General features: G+C 41.2%; 1 protein-coding gene across 2 annotated transcripts in view; it reads right to left on the bottom strand.

Moving 5' to 3' along the window:
- Window positions 1–20263, bottom strand: part of Cstpp1 (centriolar satellite-associated tubulin polyglutamylase complex regulator 1) — a 173022-nt gene that overhangs the window by 80495 nt on the left and 72264 nt on the right. The window lies entirely within an intron of this gene.

Genomic DNA, 20263 nt, shown 5'->3' with positions numbered 1-20263 from the left:
TTGGGGCCTAAGAGAGTCATTGTTTAAACTGGGCCAGGGAAGGGAAAAAACACACTCCACTGCCTTTGGGTTTTCCTGCCAAAGAAATAAAGGCCTAGGAGCCTGATGTAGTCTAAAAATGGAAATTCCACAGAATAGGCAATTATCCAGTAATCATCCCTACCATGGCAGACTTCAGGTTCCAGAAAACTCCTGACTTCCCTGACAAGTAAATCATGAGTGGAAAACATGTTAACGGTTATGGAGCAAACCCTACACTGAAGATGGCAAGCCCTGGAGGGAAGCTGGTAATTCCAAATGGCAGTTTTCATTTGTTGATCATTTAAAGGTGGTGTTCAGAATCTCTGAGCTGATAAGGAACAAATTTTAGAATCCATCTCCATTCCAGTTCCCCTCTCCCAGACCAACTTCCAGGGAAAGTGTCCATGGTCTTTAGTAGACAGCATGTTATCACTCAGGACAAAACCAGCCTCTTCTTTAGGATAAAATCAGCCTCTTTAATATTAACAGTACTGTAACGAAAATAGGAATGATGTACTCTTCCTTCCTCATAGAAAATTAGGGTAGACATCTACCTTTAAGGAACCATGAAGAAGTAAGAGAACAATGTCTAGCAAAAGACTGTGACAGAGCCGGGGATTTAGCTCAGTGGTTCTGGCCCCTGCCTTGCAAGCATAAGGTTCCAAGTTCAATCCCTGGAACTTTCCCCAAAGCCACAAAAGCATCACCCTCCCCATGCGGTTCACGGCAGTGGCCTTGCTGTTTTACGCAAGGCAAACGGAAACCACAGCAAATGAGCCGTTCCAGGTAAATGGGGCGGCCACAGTGCAGCAAATGACGGCTGACATGGTAACGCCGTGGCCTGAATTTATGAAGTTGTCCCACAGTGTGGTGCATTCCCTAGGTGGAGAAGGCCGGTGGTCTAAGCTGTAAAGCAACTCATAACAGCGAAATCATACTCTTCGCATAGATTTAAAGACCATCTCAGTGCCACATTTTGCGTAGTTTTCCTACCTGATTCTCTCCCCCATTCCCAACTCCTATCAGTTCTCACTCGTACTCTGAGGTACAATCTGCTTTCTTGTTTTAAAGCTCCTGGGCCTCTTTCCCTTACCAGCCTGCAAGTTCTACGGAGTAGGTCACGTTCATCTTTGTCTCTGCCAGACTTACCCAACACACAGACATTTTGAAAGTATTTGTGGTATTTTATGTAGAAAGATAAGGGCCAGGGATTTAGCTCAGTGGTGCCGTCGCCTGGCTCGAAAGTGCAAGGTCCCAAGTTTGATCCCTGGTACCGGGGCGGGGAAGATAAGAAAAAATAGGTAATACGAGGTAGCTGTTCACGATGGAAATACTGAAAGTCTGTTTTATGACTTTTTTAAAAAGAGGTTTTTAGTCTGATATTTGTATTATTCACAATATTGGATTTGTTTTGATTAGTATTTTCCTGGTGTATCTATTTTTATGCTTTTAATTTTAACTTTTCAGATCACTTTGTTTCTCTCCTTAACCTTACAGTCTCTGTGGAGTAATAAGTGACTTTTTATTGTATTTAATTGACTTCTGACATATTTTATCCTTCTAGTGAACTGTTCTTTACCTTTCTCCCACTTTTCCCGCTTTCTTTTGTACTAGTAAAGTTTAAAAGAATTCTTTTGTACCTCTGTTAGCACAGAAGCTAGAGACAAAAATCTGTAATCTTTTAATATTTCTTTTAGAAATTTAACATATTTATTTATATATTTTTATTTTTGGTACTGGGAATTGAACCTGGGGTCTCTGCACTAAGCTATATGCCTAGTTCTTGTTATCTTTTATTTTATTTTATTTTATTTTTTGGTACTGGGGATCGAACTCGGGACCTTGCACTTTCAAGGCAGGCACCAGAACTGCTGAGCTAAATCCCCGGCCCTCCTTTTATTTTTTGAGACAGGGTCTTGCTAAGTTGCTCAGGCTGGGCTCAAACTTGTGATCCTCCTGCCTCAGCCTCCCAGAGTGCTGGGATTACAGGTGTATGTCACCTCATCTGGCTCATCTATCTATTTTTCTAAAATGTCTAAAATTACTCATTATTATTCCCTAAATTAAGGACCAAAATTCACTTCAGGTAACTTACACACATTGTTCACATTATTTTTTAAAAAATTAACCTCTAGAAAACTAGAAACTAGAAAACTTTTTTTTTTGGTACCAGGGATGGAACTCAGGTCCTTGCACTTGCACAGCAGGCAGTGAAACCACTGAGCTAAATCCCTGGCTCTAGAAAACTTTTTTAAACTAGAAAACCTTTTTTAAAAATTTATCCCTTCATCTGTTGATGGACATTTGGATTACTCTTGCCTTTTGACTACTGTGAGGAATGCTGCTACCTTCAGTGCAAAAGTATCTCTTCCAGACTGGGCTTTCAATTCTTTGGGATCTATACCTAGGAGGGACATAGGTGGCTCTATGTTTAACCTTTTCAGAAACCACTAAACTGTCTTCCAGAGTGGCTGTACTATTTCACTTCTCACCAGGAACACATAGGGGTTCTAGTTTCTCCAAATCCTCACCAACATGTGCTATTTTTCCTTCCTTCCTTCCCTGCCAATCTAGTAGGTGTGACGTGGTATCTCATCTTGTTGTTTTGATTTGCATTTCCTCAATGACTAATGACACTGAATGAGCATCTTTTCATGTGTTTATTGTCCATTTATAAATTTGGGAAAATGTTTTATTCAAGTCCTTCATCCTTTTTTTTCTCCTCTTCTCCCTTCCTTCTGTCCTCCCCTTCTCCTTCTCCTTCTTTTTTTTTAATAGTACTGAGGGTAAAACCCAGGGCTTATGCATGGTAGGCAAACTCTCTACAACCAAGCTATGTCCCCAGCCCTGGCCATTTTTAAACTGGGCTGTTTGTTTTGTTGTTATTGTGTTGTGGCAGTTCTTTACATAGTCTAATTATCAATTCCTTATCAGATAGATGATTTGCATATCATTTTTTCCTATTTTGTGAGTTGTCTTTTCACTTTTTGATAGTATTCTTTGATGCACGAAAGTTCTTTTTTTAATTCTGGGGACTGAACTCTGGGCCTCACACATGCACAATAGGTGAGTGCTCTATCTCTGAGTCACATCCCCAGCACCTCACCCCTGCCTTTAAAAAATATATATATATTTTGAGACAGAATCTCACTGAGTTGCCCAGGCAGGCCTGGAACTTGTGATCCTCCTGTCTCAGCCTCTTGAGTAGCTGGGATTATAAGCATATGGCATCACGCCCAGCAATTTTTTGACAAAAAAAATTCAACACAAGGATGGTTTTACTATTCATCAAGAAATGCAACTCAATATTATATCTAGTTTATTTTGCAATCGCTAGCTCTCTGACTCACAATGTGTGCTCAAATTTCACCATAATGGGTTATGACCAAAGGTCACTGAAATCCTGAACAGGCTGGACCACTACTTCCTCACGGACCCCTGGGTTTTTTGTAAGCTGTTTCCCAGGTAGGAGTCATAATTTTGTTTGAGTCTCCCTCCACGAGCTGGGGTAGAAGAGGTTGGTGCCAGTCCCCTGCCTGCTGTGACCATTCTGGTCTCCCATCCCTGAGAAGTGGCCCTCGGTTACCTCTGCCTGCTGCTCCCGACCCGGGCACTGACAACTACAGTTTCTGTCCCATTCACTATCCTGTGGCTGTGTTTAGTTCCTAGTCTACAGAGGAATTTAGACTGGTTTTACACAAATATTCCTTAAATTTTCTCTTAGAAAATTTTATGTATTGTTACCATGTGTTTGGAACAAATTAGAGGCTCAAGTCATAAACATTGCAAGGCATCATCACAGGAATCTAAAACAAACTTTCTACCTACAAACTGCAAATGCATGTTCGTGCTAATTTTTTGTTGTATTTAGCTAAACTAAAAAGCTTGTTAGTAGAATCAATCCTTTCTCTAAAATAAAACAAAAAAAGTTCCTAAAGATATTTAAAAGGCCGTACAGAAGCGTACCACATGCCAGTCTTGGACAGCTCTCTCTGGAACCAGTATTCAAATGTCACTGACCAAAGTCTTTCATTCTTTGAGTTGCTGAGGTTTTATTTTGAAGATTTTAATCTTTCAAAAGTTTGGCATGATTTCAAATTTACCAAAAAGTTATAATAACAAAGAATTCTCAAATCCTCTTCACCTAGATTACATTTACTCCCACTTACGCACAAATCCCCTCCCTTCCTCTGCCCTCCCTAGACACAGACGCACAAAAAATAAGCACATATGATTGTTTTTTAGACTTCCTTGAGTAAGTTATAGACATGATGAGCATCTATCTTTCATGTCGTATAGTTCCCAAAACTAAGGAAATTTGCTTATATAATGACAATACAATAAACAGACCAGTAAATTGAAATGGATACAATACTATAATCTACAGACCCTACCACGAGTTCATCAATTGTCCCAATCATGCCCCTTTCATAACAAAAGAGAAGCCAAGATCACACACTGCATTCAGCTGTCCTGACTCTAGTCTCTTAATCTGAAAGAGTTCCTGAGCCTTTGTATTTTATAACATTGACTCTTTTAAAAAAGAAAGTACAGATTACTTTGCAGAATGTGCTTCAAACTGAGTTTGTCGGATGATTTCTCTTGATTAGATTCAGGATTATCGCAAAGGTGAGGATGGGCTTGTATCCCACATCAGGAGGCCCCTGCTGTGGATTAGTTAGTGGTGATGCTAACTTTGCTCATTTGGGGTTTCCACTGTGAAGCCACCCTTCACAGTCAACAAGTGTGGTGTGGCGAGATATCCTGAGGCAGCTTTTAGAAGAGTGAACATCGCTGCTTCCCTTTCTAAGAATACAGGGTTAGGAAGGAGATTAAGGGCAGGGGATCAGTGGTGCGGGTCTCTAGTCCCAGCTAACTAGGAGGCTGAGGCAGGAGAATCACTTGAGTCCAGTGGTTCAAGGCCAGCCTGAGCAACATAATGAGACCCTGGCTTTTATGGAAAAAAGAAGGAAGGAAGTTAGGAAGCAAAGGAGGGAGGGATGGAAGGACAAAGAAAAGAAAGAGAGAGAAGAAATAGAAAAGGAAAGAAAAGATTAAGGTTTATATATACATGCTATATGTGGACACAAAACCATATCCACATACACACATATCAAAACCCATAGGTTCACACTGATCAAATTTAACCCACAGGACACATTCAACCCTTTCTTTCCATATCTGAAACTTTCTGAGAAATCTGCCTATTATCTGTGTTTATTTGCTCAACCCTAAAACACATAGAAATGACTAACCTGTTCCTGAGAAAAAGAAGCTTATTAATTCAAGTTTAATACTTTTTTTAAAGTGTTGTGTTTAGCCTGAGGACACGTAGTCCAAGTACTGTGTTCAAAAGTTCCTAGGTCAGGGCCAGGGATTTAGCTCAATGGTTCTGCCAACCGCCAAGCAAGTGGAAGGTCCTGAGTTTGATCTCCGGTACCAAAAAAAAAGTTCCTAGGTTAGTCTCCCCAAGTCCTATCTGTATGGTTATATTTTTCATTTGAAATATAGTTTGCTTCTTCTGTTTCTGTTGGAATTCAATTTTAGCATTCTCTCAACCTTATTTACTACACATACATTTACTACTTGTATGTATGAAGCATTAACATAGTTCCAAAAGTAAGAGCTATACCAAAAAGCATTTGTAGATGATGTCTTCTCCTCACCCCACTTTTATTTTTTCACTCCATTCTACAAATACCCTGTAAGTAATGAATCTCACTGGTATTCGGTGTATTCTTCCAGTGTGCATATTTTTCCTTGAATGAGCAGATATATGGGTGCATTTTCATTTTTTCCTCTCTTACACCAAGGTAGCATAATGCAGATATTCTTTTGTCCAATTAATAGGGATCCGATTGTTTCTTTTTAAATTGTGAATGAGAAGTTTAGTAAATCTCTCTGGATCCTTTGGTTACAAGAAAACCAGACTTGTCAGTGTTATAGTTTAGATGGAGAATGTCCCTCAAAGCTTCATGTACTCAGAAATGGGGATTGTGGAAGGCAATTGGATCATGGGGTGATTTAGCTGACTGGAGGCTAAGAGGCAGGGTCTGGTCTGAAGAGGAAGTCACTGGGGCCAGACCTAGAAGGTCCACTGGCCTCCTCTGTCTGCTCCCTGGTGCCAGCCAGCAACGCACCGAAACTTCCAAACCCATGAGCCCAAATAAACCTGTTCTCCATCAAGTAGGTGTCTGGTATCTTGTCCCAGCAACAAGAAAATAACTAAGACAAATCTTACAAGGTATAAATTAATTTATTAAAATGATCTGAGTACAAATATCTCTTAAGTTGATATTAATAAGAAAATAGACTTAAAATTAATGGTTTTTCCCATTATCATAATATTTAATTAATGGTAGGGAAATTTCCCCCCATATAGGTTGTACATTCATAATCTAAAAATCTGAAATATGAATTGTTCTAAAATCTAAAACTTTTGGAACATTTTAGATTTTGGATTTTTAGACTTGGGGATGTTCAGCTAGTAAACTCTATGGAAATATTCCAAAACCTGAAATACTTCTGGTCCCAAACATTTTAGTTATAGGATACTTAACCTATAACATAGCAAGAAAATGTAGTAAAAGCTGTGTTTAAAACTGAATGATTTTATAATCAGATATTTGTAAACATGTTCAGGTAGTAGACTTTTACATAAGCAAAGTCATACATAATTCCTTAAGTGGTGTGGGTTTTTTTCCTTAATAACTAGAGATGTCAATTCTAAGAATTTGCTTACAATGTCAATTCTACATAGACAACTGGATACTCACTAGCTAAAAGCCAGAATTGACTAAGATTACTTTATGAAGTGGCCAGAAGCTCAGGGATACCAAAGAAATAATAAAATATAAAGGCAACCATAGTAGATCGATAGAAATAGCTCTTCACAGTCCACATGTAGATGTAATGGTGAGCAAAAGAACCAAATTAAAATATTATAGCTCCTTTTCAATGTGCCAAGAAGTTGAAGATCATCAGCATTCCACATCCTCCAGGTACTCTTTGCTCTTAGTCCAACTGAAATGGCCAAGCAGTCTTTGCCTACATAATTTGGGGTTATAGCAGTTCAGAGTCTTTGTAGAGCCTTCTTTCTCTTACCTCCTTTTATTTCCCCCTAAATCTGGGCCAGCTCATTAGAGAGGACAATCTTCTGTTAGAATTGGAGTTGTCTTCACCTGTTTTGACATGAGCTTTTTATTTTTCAAGAAATCCTAAACAGATATACCCAGAAGCAAAACATGAGAAAGGCTAGGCTAACTATTCAGAACAAACTAGCCATGCCAAGCTAAGGCAGCACCAGCAGACAATGTGGACTAGCCTCTGAAAAAAGAAAATCAAAGAGCCAAAATATCTTGGGAAGAATCATGATTTTAATCAAACTTTTGCTGCTTCTATAAGGAGAATAAAGAAAAGAGACCCCACACTGAGGTGGACTGAAATTTTGTGGCATATTTTCCACTAATGGGTTAGCAAGCTGGAGTTATGTTCTGCAAAAAGTTAACAAACTGTAATGATATGCTATATATCTGAGCCATAAATTGGTCCCCTCAACTAACAATTCAGGGATTTGTTCTTTCCTTCCTTGTGAAATTCAGATGTATCCTAAAGCTCTTAAATGTTTTCTTAGCACTACGTACCTGCTACAGAATTGGCACTGCTAACCTGATGACAGAAATCAGTGGGACGTGACAGCTTGATCTATGCTGCAGGACCCTGAAGTCATTTAGACAACATACTTGAACAGAAGCCACCCTCACACCAGTTTTTTTCTTACAGAGTGCTACAAAGCAGTATCTACACAGAAATTTAATACGGCATTGCTAAACTTCTAAGTCTCTGCTGTGTTGTCATCTACCATTCTGTTGTCCAAACATACAGTACACAAACTATAGGAAAAAGTGAGCAATAAGACCCTGTATCCAAGAAGAAATTTGACGAGGTGCAGTTTTAAGATATACTGTAATACATTTGGAACCAGCTTGCATGGTGGGGTTTGCCTGTTGTAGGTTCTCCGTTGCCATGGAGAAACAGGTGGTATAGAAAACAGAGGCCTGCCTCACCTGAGGTGAGTGCTCAGAGCCTTCCTCATCTTCCCATTACCATCGCCAGCCCAATTATAGGTAGAATAGCTGAGATCTTTGGCTTCTAAAAAAAAAAATCCCAAACTTAGGAAAGAAATTAAACAGGACTAATCACTTTTCAGTTGCTGTCTAGGGACAGGTGAACCAATATGGGATTCATAATTTCTCCAACACCAAAAAAAAAGGAAAAAGGAAAAAATCAGAGCCAGGCATGTGGCACACACCTGTAATCCCAGCCCTCGGGAAGCTGAGGCAGGAGAATGGAGAGTTTGAGGCCAGCCTGAGCTACACAGTGAGACCCTGACTCAAAAAATCATGAAACAAAACCCACATCAGCTTATCAGTTCTCTCTAATGCCTTAAGCACCGACATTTCCTACCAAGATGTTTTTCTGCCTAAGTAATCCCTTGTATCAGAGCTACTTTTCAGGCCATGACATCAGGGAGATCATATTTTACTGCACTATACAGATAAAAACCCACAGCTCGAGAGCTATGAGAGGCTTCTGCAACAGGAAGCACACTCACACTTCCCTTGGTCACTTCGCCAAGTGCTCTTCTGTCACTGGATCCCATTAAGAACCTTCCCCAAATAGCAGTGGGATGGAGCACTTGTCCCGAACTGGCCCATTGCTAGGGGGCAAGGAGAAGGCTTCTAGACAGGTTGATCAACAAAGAGATGCTCCCCAAGGTTCAGCAAGGGACCTCGTCCTCACAGGCTGCTTTTTTTCCACAAGTAAACTGTTCCCATGGGTGTGTGTGTGTGTGTGTCTTAGTTTAGAATTGTCAAAACCCTGCCAGAGTTATTTTGTTTTTTAATGTTTCAAACTTTTTTTTTTTGAGACAGGGTCTCACTATGCAACCCAGGCTGGCCTGGAAATCTCAGTGATCCTCCTGCCTCAGCCTCCCAAGGGCTAGGATCACAGGCATGGGCCACCACGCATGGCTTCAAATTCCTTTTTAAAGCTCTGTAACTTCAAAACTTATAGGGCCGGGGATTTACCTCAGTGGTTTCACTGCCTGCTGTGCAAGTGCAAGGACCCGAGTTCGATCCCTGGTACCAAAAAAACAAAACAAAAAAACAACTTATTGCTGAAGGTCTGGTACATGGTGGTAAACTGAAACTTGCCTGTTTACCAGGTTAGCTCCATTACCAGAGCACAACGGAGGAGCAAGATGACTCAGTGTCACGTGCTTCCCGTGGAGTGTGAAGGAACCTGTCTCTTACAGGGTTGGCTACTCCAGCCCAGTCCAGTGCACGAAACACTGGGGGAGGCTCCTGCATCCCCGCTCTCCACTGCATGTCAGGCTTTTTGGCACAATCGATTAGCGCATTTGGCTGCTGACTGAAAGGTTGGCGGTTCGAGCCTTACCAGGGATGCCACCTATGAGTTTAACCAAGCATGGTGGCACGTTCCTGTAATCCCAGTACTTGGGAGGTTGAGGCAAGAGAATCACAGCAAATTCAAGGCCACCCTGGGTTACAAAGTGAATTCAAGGCCAGCCTGAACTACAGAGACCTTGACTAAAAAACAAAAAATTTAAATGATAAAAGACAGTATAGTAAGTTAGAAATGCTTTAAATCTAAATTAATGAATCTCTCATTCCTCTCGTTCCTACAAAGTCCCTAAGCTCTTTCTCCAACCCTAAATTCACTGAAATCCTGTGTTTCCATGGTTCTCTGGGGAAGCAGCCCCTATCTGTACAGCCAGAGTTTCTGGACCAAGACTTTCTCTTCAGAATGCTCCAGCACGCCTGCAACATCTCACACCTGCTCTCTCACGCCTTGCTTCTCTTACGTGGTCTCAATCCTGTCACCTGCTTTTTCTCCCAGCTCTCTTTCAACCTCTGTACCTCCTGTCACCTGGCATACCCTGCTGCTGCCTCTGAGGCTCCCTCAGCCACCTGCAGACCCTGAGCTCCTCTGCATGAGGTGACTGTGTCAGACTCACAGCAGCTTTTGCATATCCTCCTGTCAATCACATATTTTCATGTACTTTCTTATCTGTTTTCTTCTTTTTCTTTTCTTTTCTTTTTATGAGGTAGGATCTCATTATATAGTGCAGGCTGGCCTTGAATTCACTATGTAGCCCAGGCTGGCCTCAAACTTGATCCTTCTGCCTCAGTCTCCCCAGTGCTGGGATTACAGACATGCACCACCTTGCCTGGCTTTCTTTAGCTTTTTCAACTCAAGTCTGTGCTAATTTCTATCTTGGTTTTGCCCACCTGATGCATATCTGTATGCCACTAAAAATCATTATTTGTTTATCTATTCATTCATTTTGCAGTGCTGAGGATCAAGCATGCTAAGTAAGCACTCTACACTGAGCTACACTCCCCATCCTTAAATAAGTAAATGTCATTCTGTTTTTGTCTGTAGCTATAGCTTTTATGTCCTTTTATGTCATCTCTTTGTTCTCACAAGGATTAGTTTTCAGTATCACCTGCAGATTTCACTGAAAATCTAACTCTACAGTTGTACCTTGGTTCATGAACTTAATTCTCTCCATGATTCTGGTCACAAATCGAACTGGACAAGAACTGATCAAATTTCCCCATAAGATCCAACTTGCACCTAATCAGTAAATTTGACTCAGTTCTCAGGTTATATATGGGACCCTTAAATGTTGGAAACCCCTTCTTCAACACCACCTCATTCAAAAGTTAGAAATATTAATTTTGGGGTTTTTTTTTGGTACCAGGGATCAAACTCAGGACCTTGCGCTTGTAAGGCAGGAGTAGTAATTTATTTAAGACATGATGTCACTATGTAGCTCAGGCTGGCCTTGAATTTATGATCCTCCTGCCTCAGCCTCCAGAGTGCTGGGATTATGGGCATGCACTAACATACCCAGCTAGAAATACTTACATTTATCAGTTCTCTTGGTTCAAAGTCCAGCGAGTAATCCTCAAACCATCATCCAATATTCTTTTTTTTCCAGTACTGGGACCTTGCACTTGAGAGGCAGGCGGCAGAACCACTGATCTAAATCCCCGGCCCTCATCCATTATTCTTAATCAGGATGTTACACGTTAGGTTGAAAAAAATGCTTCACACAAATGTGTTGGAGATGGGGCAGGTTGTCTCGGACTTGATCACAATTCAAATGGCAACAAAACTGCAGGTGGTGAAGGGTCCAGGGCTTGTTCCTTTGGAGCCACCCATGTCAGACTTGCGGCTGCTGATTCCATCCTCTCCTTCCTGGTCATCATTTCAACATGTCCTGCATCACTCTGCTACCATTACTGCCAGTCATCCTCTTTTATTTATAGTATTTGCCTTTCTCTAAACTTGGTCTCACTTTTTAGAAAATAAATGCAGTTTCTTCCAGTAGCCACATATATTCTAAATGATAAATCAACAATTTCAGGTACTCATTTTTCTGACTTTGGCAAAAAGGCTGTTTTATTTTGTTTTACCTTTCCAAGTTCAAATCCATTGCATTAATTTGAACTACTAAAATAAGAGCACTGGGCTGGGGATTTAGCTCAGTGGTTCTGGTGCCTGGCTTGCAAGTGCAAGGTCCTGAGTTCGATCCCTGGTACCAATAAATAAATAAATAAAATAAAAGAACTATAGCATACAGAATATAGGTATGCACTATGACATTACATGCTGTAGACACAAATGATTAAAGATATTACCCTATGACAAATGTGGTGGTGCTCACCTGTAACCCCAGCACTCTAGGAGGGTAAGGCAGAAGGACTGCAAGTTTGAGCCCAGCCCATGCAACTCAGTGAGATCCTGTCTCAAAATTTAAAAATAAGAAAAGATTTGCCACCTGCTGCACAAGCACAAGGTCCTGAGTTTGATCCCTGGTACCCCCCCCCCCCAAATTTTTTTTTAAATAAGAAAAGGGCTAGGGATGTAACTCAGTGCAAAGGCTCTGGCTTCAATCCCCAGTACCATGAAAGGAAAGAAAGAGAACGGGAGATTTAACTCAGTGGCACCGCACCTGCCTCACAAGCACAAGGTCCTGAGTTCCATCCTCAGTACTACAAAAAAAAAGAGAGAGAGAGACACATTCAAAGGAAGAAAGGAAGGAAGTTAATGATTCAGTAGTCTAGAAACAAATCAGTTTCTTCCTGATTCCTTTATAAAAATCCCTTCATTTTTTAAAATAAGATTTCTTTTTCAATTATTTATTTTCTTATTTTCAATAGATAATTTTATTTCTAAAGATACATAAGTAAAGAATTCCAGATATAAGGCAGGATCTTGCACCAAAACCTTGTAGCCGATGACGATCTAAGGTGTTATTTGGCTAAAGAGCAGGGGAAAGGTTAAAGAAGAACGGAAAAGTACCAAGGGGATCACCTAGTCCCTGAATATCTATTTGTCAGGTGATGTCTTAGATTAATTCATTCCAAACTTCCTCTGTGCCATAAGTCTTCCTAGTATTAGTTTATTTTAGAAATGAGCATTTTCTAATTCTTTATTTGGTGCCATTTATGAAATTACCAATCTTCTATGGACGAAGGACATTTCTCAATACTCTTGTGATTGAAAATCACAAAGCAAGGCTGGGGATTTAGCTCAGTGGTTCTGGTGCCTGCCTCGAAAGTGCAAGGTCCTGAATTCAATCCCCAGTACCAAAAAAAAAAAAAGGTTGTGAGTCTCTGCCTCAAAAATTGCAAAGCAGCTCTAGACAATAAATCTTAATGGAAATCCATACTGAAAACTCATTTTTCCTACCAAGCCTTTAAAGATTTACTTTAAGTAAGGAATGTTTAGAAAATAAAGTAGGGACACAAACAACAACTTGAACATCGACTTGTACCTTAGAATAGAAAACATCCTTAGAATGACCACATAATTGGCCAATTCCACTTCTGGATATATAGTCACAAGAAATGACATCAGGGCCCAGATACCCACACATCCATGTTCACAGCAGCCTTAAGCACCCCAGTGTGTGCGGATGGGAGAATGGACACACAAAGTGAAATGGACCTGCAGTGGTGCATTCTGCAACCTTTCAAAGAAAGAAGATTTTCCTATAAGCTGCAATGCCATACATACTGTGGCTCTAGAATTCCCCCACCCCAGGCCCATGTATTAAAGGGAAATGGTCATCGGGGTGTGCACCCTTGGATTGGACAAGGGGGCCCTGGACTCTTCCTGCCTCTCTCCCTTTTGCATCCAGCCTGTAAGGTGAGCCATGATGCACTCCCTGACGACAGATCTAGGCAGTGCCCATAGCAGTGGGGCCAGGTGAGCACAGACTGAAAGCCTCAGGTCTGTGAGCCTGAATAAACCTTTCCTTATAATAAGCTGAATAACTCAGGTATTTGTTATGGTAATGGAAGGCTATCTAATGCATCCAACATAGATGAACTTTGGAAACATTCCAAACAAAAGACAAGTGCTGTAGAGTCACTTCTATGCAGTTCCTAGAAGAATCATGTTTATAGAGACAGAAAATAGGAGCATGGCAGTTGCCAAGAGCTGAAGGGCAGAGGGAATGGGGAGTTAGGGTTCAGTGGGCACAAAGTTTCAGTTTGGAAAGATGAAAAAGTTCTGGCAATGATAGCTGCAGACAGATGTGAATGTATTTAACCACAGAACTGTACACTTAAAATGGTTAATGTAGCAATTTCTATTATATATTATATATTACTGGGGATTGAACCCAGGGCCTCGCACATACCAGGCAAATGCTTTACCAATGAGCTATGTCCTCAGCCCCTATATGTTTTATAATTTTTACCACAATAAAAAAATGAAGTAAAATATTTGTGTCAGATCAGTATGACCCAGGTATGGTGGTCCACACCTGTAATTCCACTGCTTGGGAAGGCAGAGGTGGGAGGATGGCAAGCTCGAGCCCAGCCTGGGCAACTTACTGAGACTCTGTCTAGAAATAAAAAATAATATAAGAGGTGGGGATGTAGCTCAGTGTGAAGGCCTGGGTTCAATCGCTAGTACTACAAAACAAAACAAAACACACACACAAACAAAAAACAACAGCGAACCCAGTATATATACTTGTAAAAGTGTCTGATGAGAGATTGAAAGTTATAACCAAAAAATTTTTTACAGTAGGTCTGAAATTTAAAAATACTTATTGCTTTGTTACTGTAAGTGTGAACCAAGGACAGCAGCGCCGGCATCACCTGACAGAAACCCGACTCCCAGGCCCCGTCCCAGCCCCACCAAACACACTGGGGCACCTTAACAAGCTCCCTGGGTGATTCACACTCACTGAGAGTCCGAGAAGCATCGACCTGAGCCCAGCCACACCACTTCCTCGGTGTGTGGCTCCAGGCCAGGTATGTGACCATTCTGTGGTTCTTCAACTTGTTTGTTTTTATCTGTAACTTGGGGACAATCAGAATGGTTACTACAGAAGGTTGCCAAAAGCTCGAGGTGTTAATAATGCCCACTGTACAATGCCGAGCACAGATGGGGACTGTTAGCCATCGTTATTACTTTGCTGGGCAAGAACGTCTGCCAGGGATGATGTCAGGGAGTTTTCTTCTATTGCTTCTCGGCCTTTTGGCTAAGATCAAGTGTAGGGAGTTTTCTAAAAATATTAGTTTTAGGAAGTCAATATGTTCCAGGGGATAAGAATGGTGCCTGGCTTTAGAGATAACTGTAAAAATGGAATTATAAGAGATAACAGGATTGGCAATGTATGAAGAAATGGAGGTGATTTTCTTCAGAACAGCCACTACAGAATAGAGGTGTCAAATTCATTCACAACAGGGCAATTTTTTTTCTTATTGAAATAAGGGAGGACTGGGCTGAGCGCAGTGTCACACACCTGTAATCCCAGCACTTTGGGAGGCTGAGGCAGGAGGATCGCAAGTTTAAACACAGCCAATGCAACTTAGAGATCCTGTCTCAAAATTTAAAAAAAAAGAAAGAAAAGGGCTGGGATGTAGCTCAGTGTGAAGACCCCTGGGTTCAATCTGCAGTACAGAAAAAAAAGGAGGACTATTACATACAAATAATACACTTATTACAAAGATACAGATGGAATGGAAATAGCTTTTAATCAGACAATAAACTATGTTTTAAAAATATGTTGGGGGCTAAGTGGTATGTTTTTTGTGCATCTTAAATCCCTTTGTGACATACTACTCTTCAGCTGAAATATCATAACCATACCCCGTGATAAAAAGCCAAATATTTGACTTCCATTGTTTATCATTTACCCAGCCTGTGGAATTCTGTTACAACAGCAGAAATGGATGAAGACTGGAGCAAGGTCGCAGAAAGGGAGATACTGACAAAACGAGGAGACAAAAAGGGGCAGTTACGCAGGCATCTGAGGGCCGCCAGCACCCGGTCCACAGCTCTCAGAAGATGTCACTGAGTTCCTAACCTAATTTTTCTGCCAGGAGAGCTTTCTTCTTCCCAGAAAAGACTTGTGGAGACAGAGAGGATTAAAAAAATAATATTGTTAAGAAGTGAGGTTGCTGGGCTTGCGCTTTACTAGCCAGAATCCCTTTATCTTTCTTGAGAGCCCCCCAGATCTCTTTTATTCTAGGTCAGTAATTTAACACTCTCAGCTCTCAACTCAAAGCCTGTAATGACCTTGCTGTGCTGAATGATTAGCCCAGGATATAGAAAGAGAGAAAGAGGGAGGGAAAGAAACCCTAAAAACAACAGAGGCCTTTTGATCAGAGCTCGGAGCTGCAGCTCGCGGTAACTCAAGCTGCCCATTCTTATATGGCAGGAATTAGGGACTCCCCCTGCCAGGCAGGACCCTATTAAAAGACAATAGCTGTTTGAAAAGGGTAAGCAAGTTGATATGGATATAATAGGCCACATATGGGGGCCGCTTTCTCCTCTGGAATAAAGCTCCTTCTGAGAGTTGGGAGCTGGGAAATCCAGCATTCAGTGAGCAGGAGGAGAAAGTATAATAGGAGACAGTGCGTAGCCATGAAGAAAGCCTCGAAGGTGCTTCGGGGAGCCCACAGAGCCGAGGATCCATCCCTAAAAAGCCGAGGATCCATCCCTGAAGAGCAGCTTTCAGAGTGACTAGGTGCTCTTTGGTCCCCACGAGACTTCGGGGGCCGATAATGACAGATTTGGGAGGGACCAGTATAGCAGTTTCTCTGATGGGTTAACAAGAACTAAACAGAAACCCAATGGGCAAAGTGGGAGGGTCTATCAAAAATGGCACTGCTGGCCAAAGTCCCTGACAGGTCCATGGCCTACACGGTGACTCGATCAGAGCCAGAAACTGTTCTTCTACCTGTTGGATGGGATTTTTCTGTTGTTGTTTTGGTACGGGGGATCAAACTCAGGTCCTTGCGTTTGCGAGGCAGGCGGCGGAACCACTGAGCTAAATCCCCAGCCCTGGATGGGATTTTTTTTTTTAAAGCTTACAAATTATTGCGCCCCAAAGAATCTCTGGCCTGCAAACTCATCCCTCTGCACACAGCGTGAGGTAACTGGAGGACACAGGACTTTGTACCCGATTAGCGAACTCCTGTTTGCCTATCTGTGGCCCCAAACACTGGCCATTAGTGGGTGATGCTTTTGGAGGACCTTTAATCCTCAAGAGAATTTCCCAATCACTGCTTTAGCTATCTCTGAGATCTCCTTAGTGTATTACAAAACAGGGAATGATTTAAGAGTGATTCAAGTATTTAAACACATTAATCTGGTTGTTTATCACTAAACTTTAAATCCCCAAATTCCTAAGGAAATTGGGCTGGGGATTTAGCTCAGTGGTTCCGGCACCTGCCTCGCAAACCCGAGGTCCTGAGTTCGATCCCCAGTACCAAAAACAAAAAACAAATCACACCTAAGGAAAAGTATCAGAAAGACATTTTTCTTTCCTCCACTACCCTTTGCCAACTGCTAAGCGAACAGCTCCCCAGGTCCCATCCACTGCAATAACTGGCCTAGTTTGATGGAATTGACAACTAGGAAAGAACACATGGGATTTTCAACATGGGCTGTACCCACTGGGTTACAAGAGAGAACGAAGCTGTCGTACCAAATTAAAGGTTGTGTGGATTAAAGGAAAAACAAAATAGGTGCTGGTCTTGAACAAGTGATCCTCCTGCCTCAGCCTCTAGAGTAACTGGCCCTACAGGGGCCTTCTATCCCACCTGCCCATTTTTATTATTTATGTATTTACTTTTTATTTTTTTTAAATTTTTTTGGTACCAGAGATCAAACTCAGGTCCTTGCACTTGCGGGACAGGCGGCGGAACCACTGAGCTAAATCCCCGGCCCTCTTTACCATTTTTAACAGCATAGTTCAGTGCTACTAAACACATCCATAATGTCCTGCAACCCCCCCCCCCACCAATTTCTGTTTTTTCATCTTGTAAAACTAAAACTCTATATACATTAAATAACTCCCATTTTTCTGTGATAGTATTTTAAACTAACAATTCCATTTTTTCAAGTTGTAATTTCTTCTTGAGTGTCCTTTATGTCCTTGTCCATTTGATCTAAACTTATTGGCAAAATGTTATTTATAGGGTTGGGGATTTAGCTCAGTGGTTCCGCCACCTGCCTCAAAAGTTCAAGGTCCCGAGTTTGATCCCTGGTATAAAAAAATAATAATAATAATATATATATATATATATATATATATATATATATATATATATATGGGCTGGGTATAATGGTGCCTGCCTGTAATCCCGGCACTTTGAGGCAGGAGGATCACAAATTTTAGCCCAGTCTGGGCAATTCAACCACTTAGCAAGACCCTATTTCAAAATTTAAAATAATTTAATTAGCTGAAGATATAGCTCAGTGTGAAGGCCCAGGGTTCAATCTCTAGTAACACAAAAACGAAAAAAAAAAAAAAAAGAATTAAATACAATAATTCCCATTCTGTCCAAGTGGCACCAATACAGCAAGAAGCAAAGTATTTTTGGGGGCGGGGGGTACCAGGGGTCGAACTTGGGTCCTTGCACTTGCAGGGCAGATGGCAGAACCACTGAGCTAAATCCCCAGACCCTAAGCAAAGTATTTTTTAAGCAACAAAATATGAAAGAGTTCCTTCCAACAATTTTGTTTGAACTTTACCATTAGACCTAAGATATCTAATCTTAGTGTCATCGGAAACACTGCTTCCTATTCCTATAAGGGTCCCTGTCCCAGAAGCCAGGAGCGCATGGGTTTATCCTCACGGAGGGGGTCAGAGGGGCCCTAGAGGCGTGACCCCAATGAGGCAGCTCTCACAGTGAACCCATCACACTGTCCCCCAGCTGCTGTCATCATCCTGCCCTTGAAATGGAAGTCGGCAGTCACAAATTATATACAAACCAAATAAAGTACAAGCTCAGGTTGTTTTCCTTTCCCCTATACAGCTGTGGGTTGTAACGTCTCTTTCTTCTTCCCCAACTTTCTCCACCATCTCAACCAAGAACATAGCTTTTATGTGACTGCTTCTTTCTTTAATCAGGCACAAAAATAGCAATAGCAACAGAAACAGTCGAAAGTAGCTTCCATCTTTTACTTTTTCTTTCTTTCCTGTGCCAGGGATCAAACGCAGGCCTTGTGTGTTCTGGGCAAGTGCTCTCCCTCTGAGCTGCACCCTAGCTCACTCCCTTAACTTCACAGAACTTTTTACCACCTCAGCTTGCCTCACTGATATTTTTTTTTTACTTACCTATTACCTGTCTGGGATGAAGAAGGCCTTCAATAAACATTTGTTCAATGAATGTTGAGTACTCCACACACCATCCATATCCCTATCAACTTTTATTGCTAAAAATGCACCTAATCCATTTTGTGATAAGAAAAATTTAGATATCTAGGAGATAATTACAAAAAAGAAAGTGGGTTGGAAAATCTGCCACTTAGGGCACCTAATAACGGAAAATGAAGTTAGATTCTTTTGGGGGAGGGTTGAGAAAGGTCTTGCTATGCAGTTCAGGCTGGGCTTGAACTCACTATGTTGCCATGTTGGCCTCAAATTCCTAGCAATCCTCCTGCCTCAGCCTCCCAGTGCTGGGATCATAGGTGTGTGCCATTACACCAGGCTGAAGTTAGATTCTTAAAAAGCCATACAAGATAAGCAATTGCACAATTCTGAGAGAAAAAAAATGAAGTGTGATGAAGAGGAACACAGATCTCCATTTAAACTATTAGCATCCAAGAGACAGGGAAGTTCCTCCTCTCCTCCTTCCTGAGAAGCTCAACGCTAGAATATCTTTGACACCTGCCTTGCCCAAGCTTTCTGTTGCTGGGTTGAATCACAGGGCTGCAGAGAGAAGCGAATGCAGTTTCTACTCTCACCTGCCCTAGGATCTCTCTCCCAGCAAACAGTCGGGGCTTCCAACCTCTCTCCCCCGATCTGTATCCCCATGTTTGTGTCTTCCCGCCACAGTGAACTGACATTCACTATGTATTCACTTTTCTGCCATTTTTACCATCTGGCATATTTCCCAGACTCATAAGAAAAATGTAACAAGAACATTTTAAATGGACAGCTTTCTGATAAAAACAGCTTGACAGACTTGTACAAATACCTATTTTTGGAAAAATCTGAGCTGATAACTGTTTCAAATTCTGAAGATAGCTTCGGCTTCTGTCACCATTCAAAATTAGTGTTAATATGTTCATTTTTCATTTATCTCAAATACTTCAGTAATATATTAGGAAGTATTTTGAAGAAGTTTTATTAGCACTCAAGACACCCGTGAACAGGCAGAATCTCATCCAGGGAAATGAATTAGATGTTCATTCCTGGAAACATCTGGTACTCAGTAATACATCTTCTCTGTTGTAATTTCAGTATTTACTTAGGAATCACAGTGACGCTTGAGAAAAGAAAAAGATTTTTACTAGGGATGGTGTTAAATAGCAATCAAAGTCTAAATATTACTTGTAAATAACAACAGTTCAATCATCCCCCTTCCTTTTCCCCTACAAAGTAAAAGTCATTACCACATAAAGTCTACAAGAATTCCGTTTCATATGGTGACTAATATGCTCCTGAAAGATCCATGAAATATTTATGAATATAGAATAGTAACAGTCAGGGTTCCTGGGGGTAAGCAACAGAAACCAAACCCAATAAAGGAAGAAGGGGTTTTGTTGGATGGGTATTAGTGGCTCAAAATGCACAGGTGGTGGGCCGAGGATTTAGCTCAGTGGTTTCGCAGCCTGCTGCGCAAGCTCAAGGACCCAAGTTCAATCCCTGGTACCAAAAAAAAAAAAAAAAAAA

The sequence above is a fragment of the Heterocephalus glaber genome, unplaced genomic scaffold (assembly GCF_053883595.1).
Source record: "Heterocephalus glaber isolate CG9 unplaced genomic scaffold, H.glaber_assembly_v1.0 deba00000594, whole genome shotgun sequence".
NCBI classification, from domain to species: Eukaryota; Metazoa; Chordata; class Mammalia; order Rodentia; family Bathyergidae; genus Heterocephalus; species Heterocephalus glaber.
Note: the sequence above shows the minus strand (reverse complement) of the source record. Positions and strands in the feature narration are given on the sequence as shown.